This window comes from Fundulus heteroclitus, chromosome 20, assembly GCF_011125445.2.
Source record: "Fundulus heteroclitus isolate FHET01 chromosome 20, MU-UCD_Fhet_4.1, whole genome shotgun sequence".
Lineage (NCBI taxonomy): Eukaryota > Metazoa > Chordata > Actinopteri > Cyprinodontiformes > Fundulidae > Fundulus > Fundulus heteroclitus.
Window position 1 is genome coordinate 34512779 of NC_046380.1, and position 12277 is coordinate 34525055.

General features: G+C 39.3%; 1 protein-coding gene across 4 annotated transcripts in view; it reads left to right on the top strand.

Moving 5' to 3' along the window:
• LOC105926059 (chemokine-like protein TAFA-1) overlaps positions 1–12277 on the top strand; it is a 182756-nt gene that overhangs the window by 133239 nt on the left and 37240 nt on the right. The gene's annotated exons all lie outside the window — the stretch shown is intronic.

The window sequence follows — 12277 nt, forward strand, 5'->3', positions numbered from 1 at the left end:
AGACTGATACCTTTCTGCTGGGTTGTTGCAAGCTATTTTAAAATATAATTTACCCATATATCCATAAATCAATTTGTCCCAGTACAAATAAGCATTTATTTTGAGTCATCCAGATTTAGATATGACCTATCAAGAACAATTTAACTATCTCAAGCATCACCTGTCCTCAGATAAATTACATAGCATTTTTACTGACAGAATGTTTGTTGGGTTTTTAGCTTCACCTATCCACAATAGTCCCTATGTGGGATTAACTTTGGGAATAACAGAAATTGAATTCTTAAAAGGAAAGAAAGCCATTTAAAACGTGTAGAAGCCACTAGTGGGAACTAAATCTGGAAATCCAGATTCTGGCTGACATATTTAGATTAATAAAACTTGGTCACCGGCTTTAAAAGAGAAAAGTTTCCCAAGCCTTACATGGAGTTTTATGCAGTTTGACAGGTCTTTTGGTGCCATCTTTAAGAGGTCACTTGAGAAACAGCTCTTGAGAATTCTACTTCAACTTCATTTCTAAGTCCCAAAGCTGACTGCCTAATGTAGCATAGTAAAAATCTGGAACATACACAAGAAAGTATGGAGACTGTTCTTTTGTATTATTCTTGTTGATCTACATAAATGTCTTTTACATTCTATGGGTTGTGATCCAGACACTATTATCATCATAAAAGTGACATTTCATTCTGAATACATAAAAAAAGACACATTTATACTTTTTTTTACTTGTACTACTAGGGAAGAGCGGGAATTTGAGGTATAAATGTGGGTTGTGTAGTCTCTGATGAAATATGCACACCTTATCAGCTGCCAAAAGACTTGAAAAGTTGTTCCCTGGCTCAGCCTCCGAGGCTCTCTTTTGGAATCCACTTGACAGCGCTTTGTAGCTTGCTTAAACATTAGCTTAAGTAATCGAGGGAGTGTTCATGAAATTCAGACTTGATGTTTAAATAATGGAAAGCTAAATTCCAACGAACATCATTAAACTTATATGCATAGGGACAGCTGGCTCGCAGCCACTTTGAAGCGATTCATTAATTTCCCCCTTTTTTCTGTTTCCTCAAATCTCAAAAACAGAAAACCAATTAAGACAACCAGATCTTTTTAAAATTTCAACAACTGTGGAGTATTATGGAATCCATCGGACCGAAACGGCACATTAGAAGAATTTAAAAAAAGGGTAATTTTTCTATTATGCATTATTTCATGTGCAAGAAAAGTTGACCAGAAAAAGCTTTCCGTAAAAACATTATGCTGCATGGTTTGAAGTCACTTCGCCGGCTCATGGTAAAAAGCAGCTTTATTCCCTTTGGAAGATTGTGAGAGTCTCAGTTAGTCTTCAAAGTGTGTATAATTTCAGTAGTAATTTGAACTTCAGCTGGTATCCTGCTTTGTGACTAAGAACTTGTGTAAAATTTGCATTTTCCTAACTCTACATATGTCTGCATTAATTTCCCTGACAAGGAGAATGACAACTCCTGCCGCTACCTGAGATGAACAGTGGCAATCAGTCGTTCTTAGACACTATGTAGCTGTGAGTTACACAGAGGGACTGGGAAATGACAACAGGCCCAAGGAGAAACTAGGAGGAAAGTTGGACCAGTTTCTGATGTAGTATCTGGCTGTTTGGCAGTAGGAAAACAGGCACAGCAGCAGGCAGACAAGAACAGCAAGTGTGCACTGATTTAGTTGTTGTGATGAGTCCTTGGGAGGCTTTAACTTCTCTAGACTGCTGTGTCTATTTCCTCAACAATGAGTCATTGCTCACTAACTGTTAGTGGTGGTGAAAGGGGTAGAGAGATAAAGGGAACGAAGGAGCAAGTCGAGAGTGAGAATTAGAGATGCTCCGATCAGAGATTTGTGACCGATTTGTGATCTCAGGTTTAAGAACTTTAAAGGTATATAGCCACGTTATATGCTTATTTAAAAAAAGACCAAAAACCGTTTGATCATGATAAAATAAGGTAATATACACCAAGTCTCCATCTTGTTAGTGTTTGATAGTCCTTTTTGAGGCTAGATAGAATCCAGCGCCGGGCACAATGAACAGATATATACAGATATACTGCCATCTACTGACAGTATCGCAGAACTATCTTAATGCCGGTTTGCTTAAACAATAAATCACTTGTAAATAATGCCGGACCGAGCCTGATCCTCTACAATGCCTCGCAACTAAAGTGGCAGCTCGGTGTGATCGAAGACCAACCATTATTAACTAAATACACCGATCTACAGCAACTTAAGAGCCTCATATTATAACATTTACCCACTTCAGTCAACTCTGCGTTCACGTCTGAGCCTCGGCAGGTTCATATCAATGTTCATATTGTATTCACAGCGATATTTCAGTTCATTTCTTTTCTCTCTTGGAATTGTTTTTTTTTTTGTAGTGTTTGTGTTTTTTTTCACTGGATCTACGACAATTCTGCATTGTTTTGCTGGGAGATGCTAATAGCCGTTAGCTGCTTGCTTGTTTTATCCCCTACTGTGCATGTGCAGTGTCGTACTTCCTCTGTTATTAAAAATAAAAATGAAAGGCTTTATTTACTAACGAATTGAGAAAAATACAAAATGTAAAACGCCAAAATAATATCCAACACGCTAACAGGACGTGATAATCTTTCATAACAACTTTGCATAGAACCAGAGTGTGCTACTGACATAAATTAAAAGAAGTCAAATAATGTGGCTATGTACCTGTAATGCTTGTTTCCAGCCTTCATGTTATAAGTGGTCACTCTTTAGGCAGAGGTGACGTCCCCCTGTGTGTGAGGCCTTGTACACATGTAGCTAGGTGTTTATAAAAACGAGTATCTACTCCACATCGAAAGTCCGGTTAACTCCGATTTAGTTTTGCTGTTGCAATGACCTGGATAACTGAGAATTGGTTTTAAAAATAGTATCGTACACCCTGAATAAACATTTTAGTAATGTTTTCATCCTCACAAACTCATACAAATAAACCCCTGAGCGTTGTTTTAAACATGCCAGATGCATGGGGGCAGTGTACTGCTAAGCTAAAAGCCCATGTCAGCCAGTCAGAATCGCTGAAAATAAAGGCAATCTTGAACAGCATTGTGCCCATGTAAAACAGCTGACCTCCAAGCTTTCTTTCTCCTTTACACCTAAACGTATTGGAGTAGTTGGACTTGCAAAAACAAAGGGGCAAAAAGCATCTGAATCAGCTATAATGTTTATAACGTTCCATGTGTTCTTTTGCTTTGAAGTCTCGATTCCGATGTGAAGACAGGAAATGCTGCGTGGTTGCTACATTTCATTTGGAAATAATCCACTGGAGATGCTGTAGATTAACAGAAAATGTGTCCAATTTAACACTGATCTGACACATATTGTAAACTGTCAATCACAACACCACGTAAAAATCAGCACCTCCCTGATAGCATTCATTTTTTACTTCACTATGTGATAACCCTGTAACAGTTATCGCACATTTGACAGCAGCGGCGCTTTATTTGTAGTAGACTGTGGTGTGTTCATGTACACACGCAGGCACAAGAACTGAGTTTTCAGAAATGTCCACTTTGGCCGTCGTTTTCAGAATCATTCGTCTTTAGAGATGTAAAACAAAGTTTACGTGTGTAAAAATGTATAAATCTTCCCACATATCCGGCTACGTGCGGATTAGGCCTGAGAAAGCAGTTACTGTAAAGTAGGGTTTGAATATCTTCATACACATATACAATTGTTTTACAACATTTACATTGTAAACTGTCCTTAAGAACAAAGTTTAGCAGTTTTAATGCTCAGCAATGATAGCATTTCTATCTGGAAAAAGTATGTGTGTAATCTCTGGGGAATGCAGATCTTTAAATCAACTCTGAGATTTCTTAAAGGCTGCCGATATTTTCAAACATGATTATGGTAGTTCCATTACAGATGAAGGGTTAAAGTTTAAATAATAAAATAGAGCAACTTGGGTGTAAGATGTTCAGCCTTCTTGTTATCTTCTAAAATTAGCTGTGGGATCTCTTGTCCCTTCATCACATCAACAAAGCTTCCTAAAAGCAGGTATGGAATGTCATTCTACAGCAGACAGTTGCTTCTCATACCCCCCCCACCCCACCCCACCCCCCAAAAAAAAACTCTGGTACGAAATGAACAGGGCAAAAACACACCATAGTGAAGGACCAGCACCTGCTGAAGTCTTCCTCCTTCTTCATGATTAAATGCATGCCTCTATAGAAAACAAAATTTCTCCTTAGAAAACAAAGTTGAAAATATTTTGCTCCACCTTGTTGTATAGTTGTTATGTTGGGATTGAATGACTGTGGAGGTCATTAAAGTACAGAGAGGTCATTGTCAGATTCAAGAAACCATTTTGATTTGATCTGAGCTTGTGACCGGAGACACTGTGACCATAGGGGGGAGGAAATGGTCAGCAACAATACCCAGGTAGGCCGGGGGTTTAAACAAGTCCCAGATGGTTGTAAGTGTGCAAACAAAAATATTATTATTATATACATATACCTCTGGTAGCCTGAACCATTGATACTTGGCAAAATAGACTTGTGCTCTCATGTTGCTCACACATATATTTTGACCCTACCATCTGAACATTGCAGCTGAAATCAAAACTCACTACAGGAACCAGACTTGCCGAGGAGTCGTAGTCTCAGTTTCCTGTTATTAGCTGATATGGACTGGCTATTATTTTTATTTTTTTATTGCTGTAGCCCATCAACTTTGAAGGTTCAACATTTAATAAAGTGGTCGCTGAATGTATGTTGACCTTTTGTGCTTCCCTTTCCTTTTCTAACCATCTCTCTAATCCAAAATTAAACAGCTAACTCTTCAACACAGTAACAACGTCCACACTGAAGAGTGTTGCTGTCAGCGAAACGTTAAAGTGTTTAGATATGGTGCATTCACTTTTCCAGAAAAAAAAGGATTTTTGAGATTTTGACTAGCTCAGTCACTAACCTGTTGGTAAAAAAGCTCATATTAATCTTTATTCCAATCACCAGATGATTTTTCTTTGTTGCTACTCTGACAGAATTGATTGCAGATGGTGAGCTTGTGATTGCCGCCATTTGCCGCTCTGCACGTTTTAGTTGTTATTTCTCACCCTACTTCCAGATTTCAAGGTTTTAAATTATTTGTATTTTCCCAGTGGTGGGGATGTTCTCACTGGTTCATGCATTTTCCTTTGTCAAAGAATTTCAAGCGCAGTGAGATCAAAAAGCAATCACTCACAAGCCATACGTAGTTGTCATGACACAAAATGGTCACTTTAATTCCTGTGAGCCTGAAGTCTTTAGGCGCCGCAGAATAATTCGTAATGTTGCTTTGACCTGCAGTCTAAGCTGCAGAAATAAAACAGTCAGTGGCTGTGCGTTAGACTTCTTAATGAGGGTCTACTTTCTTTATCTGCAGTTTTAAACCAAGCAAATTACCCTGGATTAATCACTTCATACCCCCCTTCCTCTACCCAACCCTTTGAAATGTTGGATTTTATGATTTGCAGAAACGTTTTTAGGCCCACACAACCTACTCCTCCGTTCCCTGAAATCTCTCAGGTGTGTAATTTATCCATCAGTCACGTAATCACTGGCACTCATGTCAGATTCTTGGAGGAAATAAAATTTATTTTCTCCAGTGGTTAGCATTACTCTATCACTTTGAGAGCCTCATCATCGAGGACAGCTGTAATTCCAAACTGCATGACAGATGCTGAAGCTTAGTTCTGAAGAAGGTGTGCTGGAAGACTGTTTACACTTGTTTGTTGTTGGTTTTTTTTTCTTCCCAGTGGATTTATTCTAGTCGGTGTAGAAAAAAATAAAAAACATGGTGTGTTTGAATTTTGAATCCCCTGCAGGTCAAAATGTGGTAATTGAAAAGCTTCCCATTAAAAAGCCCACAGAAAATGTCATTACAGGCGGCATCCGTGCTGCATAAACACTGCAACATGTCATGATGCCTTTTCAGATATCATATATTTATAATCAATGGCTTCATAAATCGTACCAATAAATAACAATAACTGAGCAGCGTTCTGATGATTTTTCATAATGTTGCTGTATCACTGACAGATACAGTGCCTTGCAAAAGTATGCATATCTCTTCAGTAGGAATATGACGGTATTTGATTTTTTTAACCCTGAGGACAAATAACATGTTTTTATGGGATCACGAAAATTGAAAACAAAAATGTATAACATTACACAATTTCAAAAGCAAAAATCATCATTGAAATATTACATCTCATTACAGGATAATAATGTATCCAATGAGATTGTTTTGTTGAGAACACATTTGAGTGTTGACAGTCAGTCATTTCGTATAGTCAGGACAATAAAACAACAAAACCAAAAAACAAGTGTCTGCTTTGATAATAGATATTAACAGAAAATCAGGTTTTATTGGTATTGTAGCAAAAAACTGTAGTTCATTTAAAATTAACTTTTTTTTTTTTTTACAATGTACACAACTTTGGAAGACTACAGCGAACTACTGCATGGAATAAACACCTGCTGGATTTATTAGAAGCATTTGCCCACTTACAGCTCAGAATATTTCCGTTTTGTTGTCTTTCTGTTTTGAAACTTTGATGTTTTTAACTGAGATTTTATGAAACATCCATCTTAAAGTAATGCATCATTTTAAAATGAATGGAAAAAGACACATTCAGTTCTTTTTTTCTTGTTTTCGTTCTGAAACTCATTAGAAATTCTCATTCAAAATAGGTTTGTACTCAGCTTTCCTGTTTTAATAGTTTGTTCAAGAAGAAGTATTTTGGATCTGTCTCTAACAGTTTCACTCAGTCTTTGCCAATTATTTTTAAAATAGTGGTTTAAAAATATTTTAAAAGTAGTTTAAGCTCAGTCATGTTGGCAGTAAATTTTAAGTAGTGTCCCAGGTTCTGAAGATTTTGGATTGGGCTGTTTTACAAAGTGAATATGCTTTGATATGAACCTTTCCATTCTAGCTCAGACTTTAGGTTATGGGCTTTTGTCCTGCTGGAAGGTGAAGAGAAGCAACACACTTAGGTGGAGGCCTTGGTGTCCTTTGCAGCATTTGACAGGGTTTCTTCCTGGATTAGCCTGCATTTAGCTCCATTCACCTTCCCATGAATTCTGACTAGCTTTCTTATTTGGGTGAAGAAATTAATTCTATTCTATTCTATTCTATTCTATTCAATGGTCCTTTCGGGGGGCGATACGCATTTTTAGTTTTCTGCTGCATCTAGCGTTTTGCAAGGAGGTCAAAAGGGAACTAATTGTTTATAGACTTTGGATTTATATTCGTAAAAAAAAGAATTGTAAAAACATAGAAACTTTTCCTTCCCCTTCGCAACTTTGTGCTAGGGTCCTGATAAAACACATGGAACCGTGGTTGTAATGAGACAAAATGTGAAAAAGATCAAGGGGTGTGAACACTTGCCATAGAACTGGCTATTGCTTATACTGAATTGGAGTTTTACCTCGTTTTAAAACATCTCGCTTCCAAATCCTCATACTCCCCAAATATAATTTTATGATGAACCACAGCCTGTTTTCTCAAACTCCCATTACTAGTTCCTATATTCATCTCCACATTTTACAACCCCCCTCATTACCGGCTCGTAATTGGCCATTGGGCTAAGCTGAAAACAATGAAGCATTGATTTCCTTAAATGTAATCACCGCATCCAGTCATTTAATGACCGCTGTCACTGCAGGACGTGGGGAGAAAAATGACCAGCCAATGGTCCCATCGATGCCCTTCACCTTCCCTCACCATAGGCTAGAGAGCACAACCACCCACTCCATCTTAGCAAGTTCGTTTGACCCCCTTAGCTCCCTGACAAGTTCCAAGCACTACATCCATTATGAATGCAGTCATGTCTCAAGTTGTTTTTTTTTTGTCCCGTACTACACTGGAATGCACAAGCATTTGCTAATGCATTCTTGAGCCAAACACATCTATTATGAAGTATTGCGTGATGTCATACGCTTAAGTACACATAACAAACACATTAAAATGCACAAATCAGAAGGTAATTTACCTCACTCTGAGCTCCCAGGGTCCTGAGTGGGATTAAGTGTAGTTCAAGTGGCCATTTGTTGTTTAAGTGTCTCTTGCGACAGACTCAGTAAAGTAATCATGGAGCTATTTACACTGCACTCTGCTTCACATACCAGATGGTTCACCCCTAATGTCCACCTCGATGGACCTTACACCACTGATATACACACACCGACACATTTGTGTGTTTGTCTTATGGATTTTCATTATGCCTGCACTTCACTTTGTGAACAGAATTAGTGAAATATTTTAACTAGGGCTGGGCAACGATTAAAATATTTAATCGCGATTAATCGCACTGATTAATCGCGATTAATCGCGATTAATCGCATTGTATTTACAAACTCCAAGAATGAATTCAAAAGTAGTGTAAAGAGCACTTTTATTTTAATGTTCTGCTGCCATATGAACAAAAGTGTTGTAACATTTGTAGCACTTATCAGTAACACATATTTAGTGTAAACCTCAACTTAAACATGTAAAACAAAAAATAGCAATAATAATAAATTAAAGCTTATTGCCACTGACAGGGAATTCTCTTTATGGGGAAAAAATCTACCAAAAACAGTCAATTTCTGAGGTAACAGCAGGGAGCAGCATTACCATTTTATGTTCAATACCAAAGTTTAACTTGGCAGTGGTTACAACTAACTTGTTTCTGTCATATTCCATGCTGGAAGAACTTTAAACTGAAATGCTTGCTAACTCGATATGCTTGCGTTTATTTGACGTTGACACGCGGTTTTTTGTTGTTGCTTTCTCGCGCGCATATAGTGAATGGCAGGGGGAAAACAGGCAAAAACACATGGATACTTTGAAACGAGAAGCGACTTCACCGACGGCGTCGATGCAGACCCCCCCGCTCCGCTCCGCACAAAACTTGTTCCGGCTGCCAACTCACCGCCTCGCCTAAGCTCGCTCGCGGTACCTGCGGCAAACACCGCCTTCCGCATGTCAGCTGTGTTTTTTTCCGGCCAGCACCTTTCTTACTCTGAATCCGAGGTTTGGCTGACAGCGAGGTTATTGGCGCATTATCGCCACCTACTGTTCTGATTCAAACCCCTACACCGCAGCAACAGACCTTCACAAAATAAAAGCATGTGACCAACATGCGTTAATGCGCGTTAAAGAAAATATCGCCGTTAATAGTCTAATGAGTTAACGCGAAATTAACGCGTTAACTTGCCCAGCCCTAATTTTAACATTTTAATGGTATTGTCATTTTTTGAATGGGTTTGCAAACTGGATATCAGTTGTAATGTTAAAATGATTATCAAGTTTACAGATATCAAAATACATACTGACTAGCCATTTCATTAGGTACTCTGGTTCAATTGCTTGTTAACACAAGTTAGTCAACTGCATGTCACTATATATAGCTAAATTGAAATGTTGAGGACTAACGGGTAAAGTTTTAACTGATCACCAGAACGGGGAAGAAAGAGGAGTCCAGTGGCTGGGTTGTTGGTGCCATACAGGCTGGTCTGGGTGTTTACTAAACTGCTGATCAGCTGCCATTTTCACTCAACCATTTCTCAGATTTACCATTAATGGTAGACCAAAAGAGAATTACACAGAGGGCAAAAATTATGTGGAGAAAAATACCTTGTGTTGATGGCCAGAAGAAAATAGGTGGAATATCCATTCCAAGATGGATAATGGAAAAGAAGGACGTAGTACCCTAAGAATACAACCAATGTATGCAAAATACCATCTCTGAATGCACAGCACAGCAAACCATGAAGCTAATGGGCTAAAGCAGGCAGCAAAAACCACACTGTACACCACTCCCATCTACGAAGAACAGAAACCTCAGGCTAAAATGTCCTCAGGGTCACCACAGTTTGATGATAACAGAATGAAAAAACATTCTCCTGTCTGATGAATCTTGATTCAAAATTTCAGCAACGTTCATAAGGTCTGGTCAGAATTTAGTGTAACATGAAACAACATGAAAACGTTGATCCTCCTGTCTTGTATCAACAGTTCATGCTGGTTTTTGGATTGTAATTGTGTGGGTGACATTTTCTTGGCATCCTCTGGGTCCCCTAGTGTCAACTAAGCCTCGCTCAAACACCACATCCTTCCTGAGTGTTTTAGCAATCACTCCATGACCAGTGTGTCAATCTTGTGATGGCTACTTCTAAAAAGACTGTGCATCATTTCACAAAGCTCAGATCATGTAAAACTTTCTCAAACATGACAGCAGGTTCTCTGTAATCCACTGGCCTCTACTGTCGCCAGATCTCAATCTTAAACAGCAACTTTGTGATGTCGTTGAATGAGAGATTGGCATCATGAAAGCGCTGCCAACAAATCTGCGGCAACTGTTTGATGTTATGGTTTCAATATGGATCAGAATCTCTGACACATCTCACAGACACCTTGTTGAATCCATGCCAAAAAGGACCAATGATGTTCTAGAGCCAAAGGGGATCCAATCAATTCAACCTACAATATATCCCCATTGTAGTTCCCCTTTGCCCTTTGTACCCCCATTTCATAACCCCCACTTTGCTCTTTTGTCCCTTTATACTACCCTGGGGTGCCGACCATTTCATTGTCACCATTTTACCTTGCAATATTCAAAATAGTAGCTGATTCTATTCCTCTGATTTGCTCTTGTAGCCAAGTCATGGGGTTAAATGCTGTTTTTTAATTAACATGCAGGTAGACAGACAGGCATGAAGTGGGCTGAACCTCTCTTTGTTCTTCCTTCTTAAATTGGCCAAACTTTTTAAGAGTAACATTTTCCTCGCCATATTTGATCCTCTGTTGTTTGCGATTTGCTTCCAATTTAGTTTAAATTTAAAGGAGTCACAGACAAGTCTGTAGGGACGGTGGGGTCTGTAGGTCAGAAAGCACATTCCTGTGTTTTCAATGTTCCGCTTCTTTCTGCCCAGAGTCATCTAACAACAGGGCTGAGAGAGTGATTCTAATACGACACGACAACTGGGCCTGGCAGGACTGCAAATGTTTGTCTTGTGATCCCAAACTACTCGGACTTTGGTCTTGCCAAGACAGACATTGATGAAAATGGAAGAAGAAAACTGTTGCCAGACTCGTTTGGACTGCCTGGTGATCGGTTCCGAAAATTCATGACCCAAGTCGTTTTAGATATTTGCACGACTGCCTGGGCAGAGACAAAAAAAAACCAAACAGCAGTAAATGCCGTCTTCTTTTACAGCAGAAAACCCTCTTTAAAATGTCACATAGTCAACTAAAATAATCCTCTGACGAGATGAGGTGGGCTTCTCGCATTCCTTTTTGTTTTCTGGTCTGTATATTGAGTGGGATGTATTCGACTCTCCTTTCCTATCTGATCTCCCGTCCTGGGATGAGCTCCAGTTTTAATTGCTGGATGCTGTCGTCTGTTACTGTGACTGTCATACGAAGATAAAGAGTTTTTCCTGGGGCCTGTAGGAAAGGGGAGAGCAGTGATGAAGGGCCTTTCTCCTGCAGCTCTGCTGGCTGCATTAGCCCCATGCTTTATAATTGTGTGAAGGGGGCACTTCCAGTGGCTACCTCATTACTCACTGGCATGGCCAGTCCCTGCCAGGAAGACACACCTTGTCCTTTAGCTCCTTCTCTCAGCCTGTCTCACTCATTTCAGGGTGTCTCTTAGCTCCATCACCCAGCCCCCTCCCTTGGGTAATCCTCCCTATTGTTATTTTGACCCACTAGTGCCACTGGCACACATCACCTTCTCCGTTAGCTGAATTTTTTTGACACCCTCCTTTGTCAAACTGGGGCGGTCGGTACAATATTTGCTCTGACTGTCAGCTATACTTTGGTGTCAAAACTTTAGTGTGGCGCAGGCTGAGGTTGTGTCGCCACGGTTACAACAGTTAGACGGGTCAGCTTTCAAAATCCTCATGACTACTTGGTGCTCGCTATTCGTATGTCGTCCCTTTTAAAAAGTATATCTACCCCTTAAGGGGATAACCACAGATTTCACAGGATTTTATTGGGATTATATAACATGCACTGGCACATAATTGTGTATCTATAAATATCCACTAAGTTAAACCCAGTGCAAACAGTTGCCTTGTGAAGTTACCCAATAATAAACTGACTCCAACTCTCTGTAAATGAATCCCAGTTTAAATTCAGCTTTTCTGTGATGGCCTCAGAGGTTTGACAGTGAGCGCTAGTAAAAGCCTCATCATAGACCCAGGAACTCAGCAGATAGATGAGAGGCAGACTTTTGGGGATCTATTCAGCAGGGTAAAGTTATAAAACAGAATCCCAA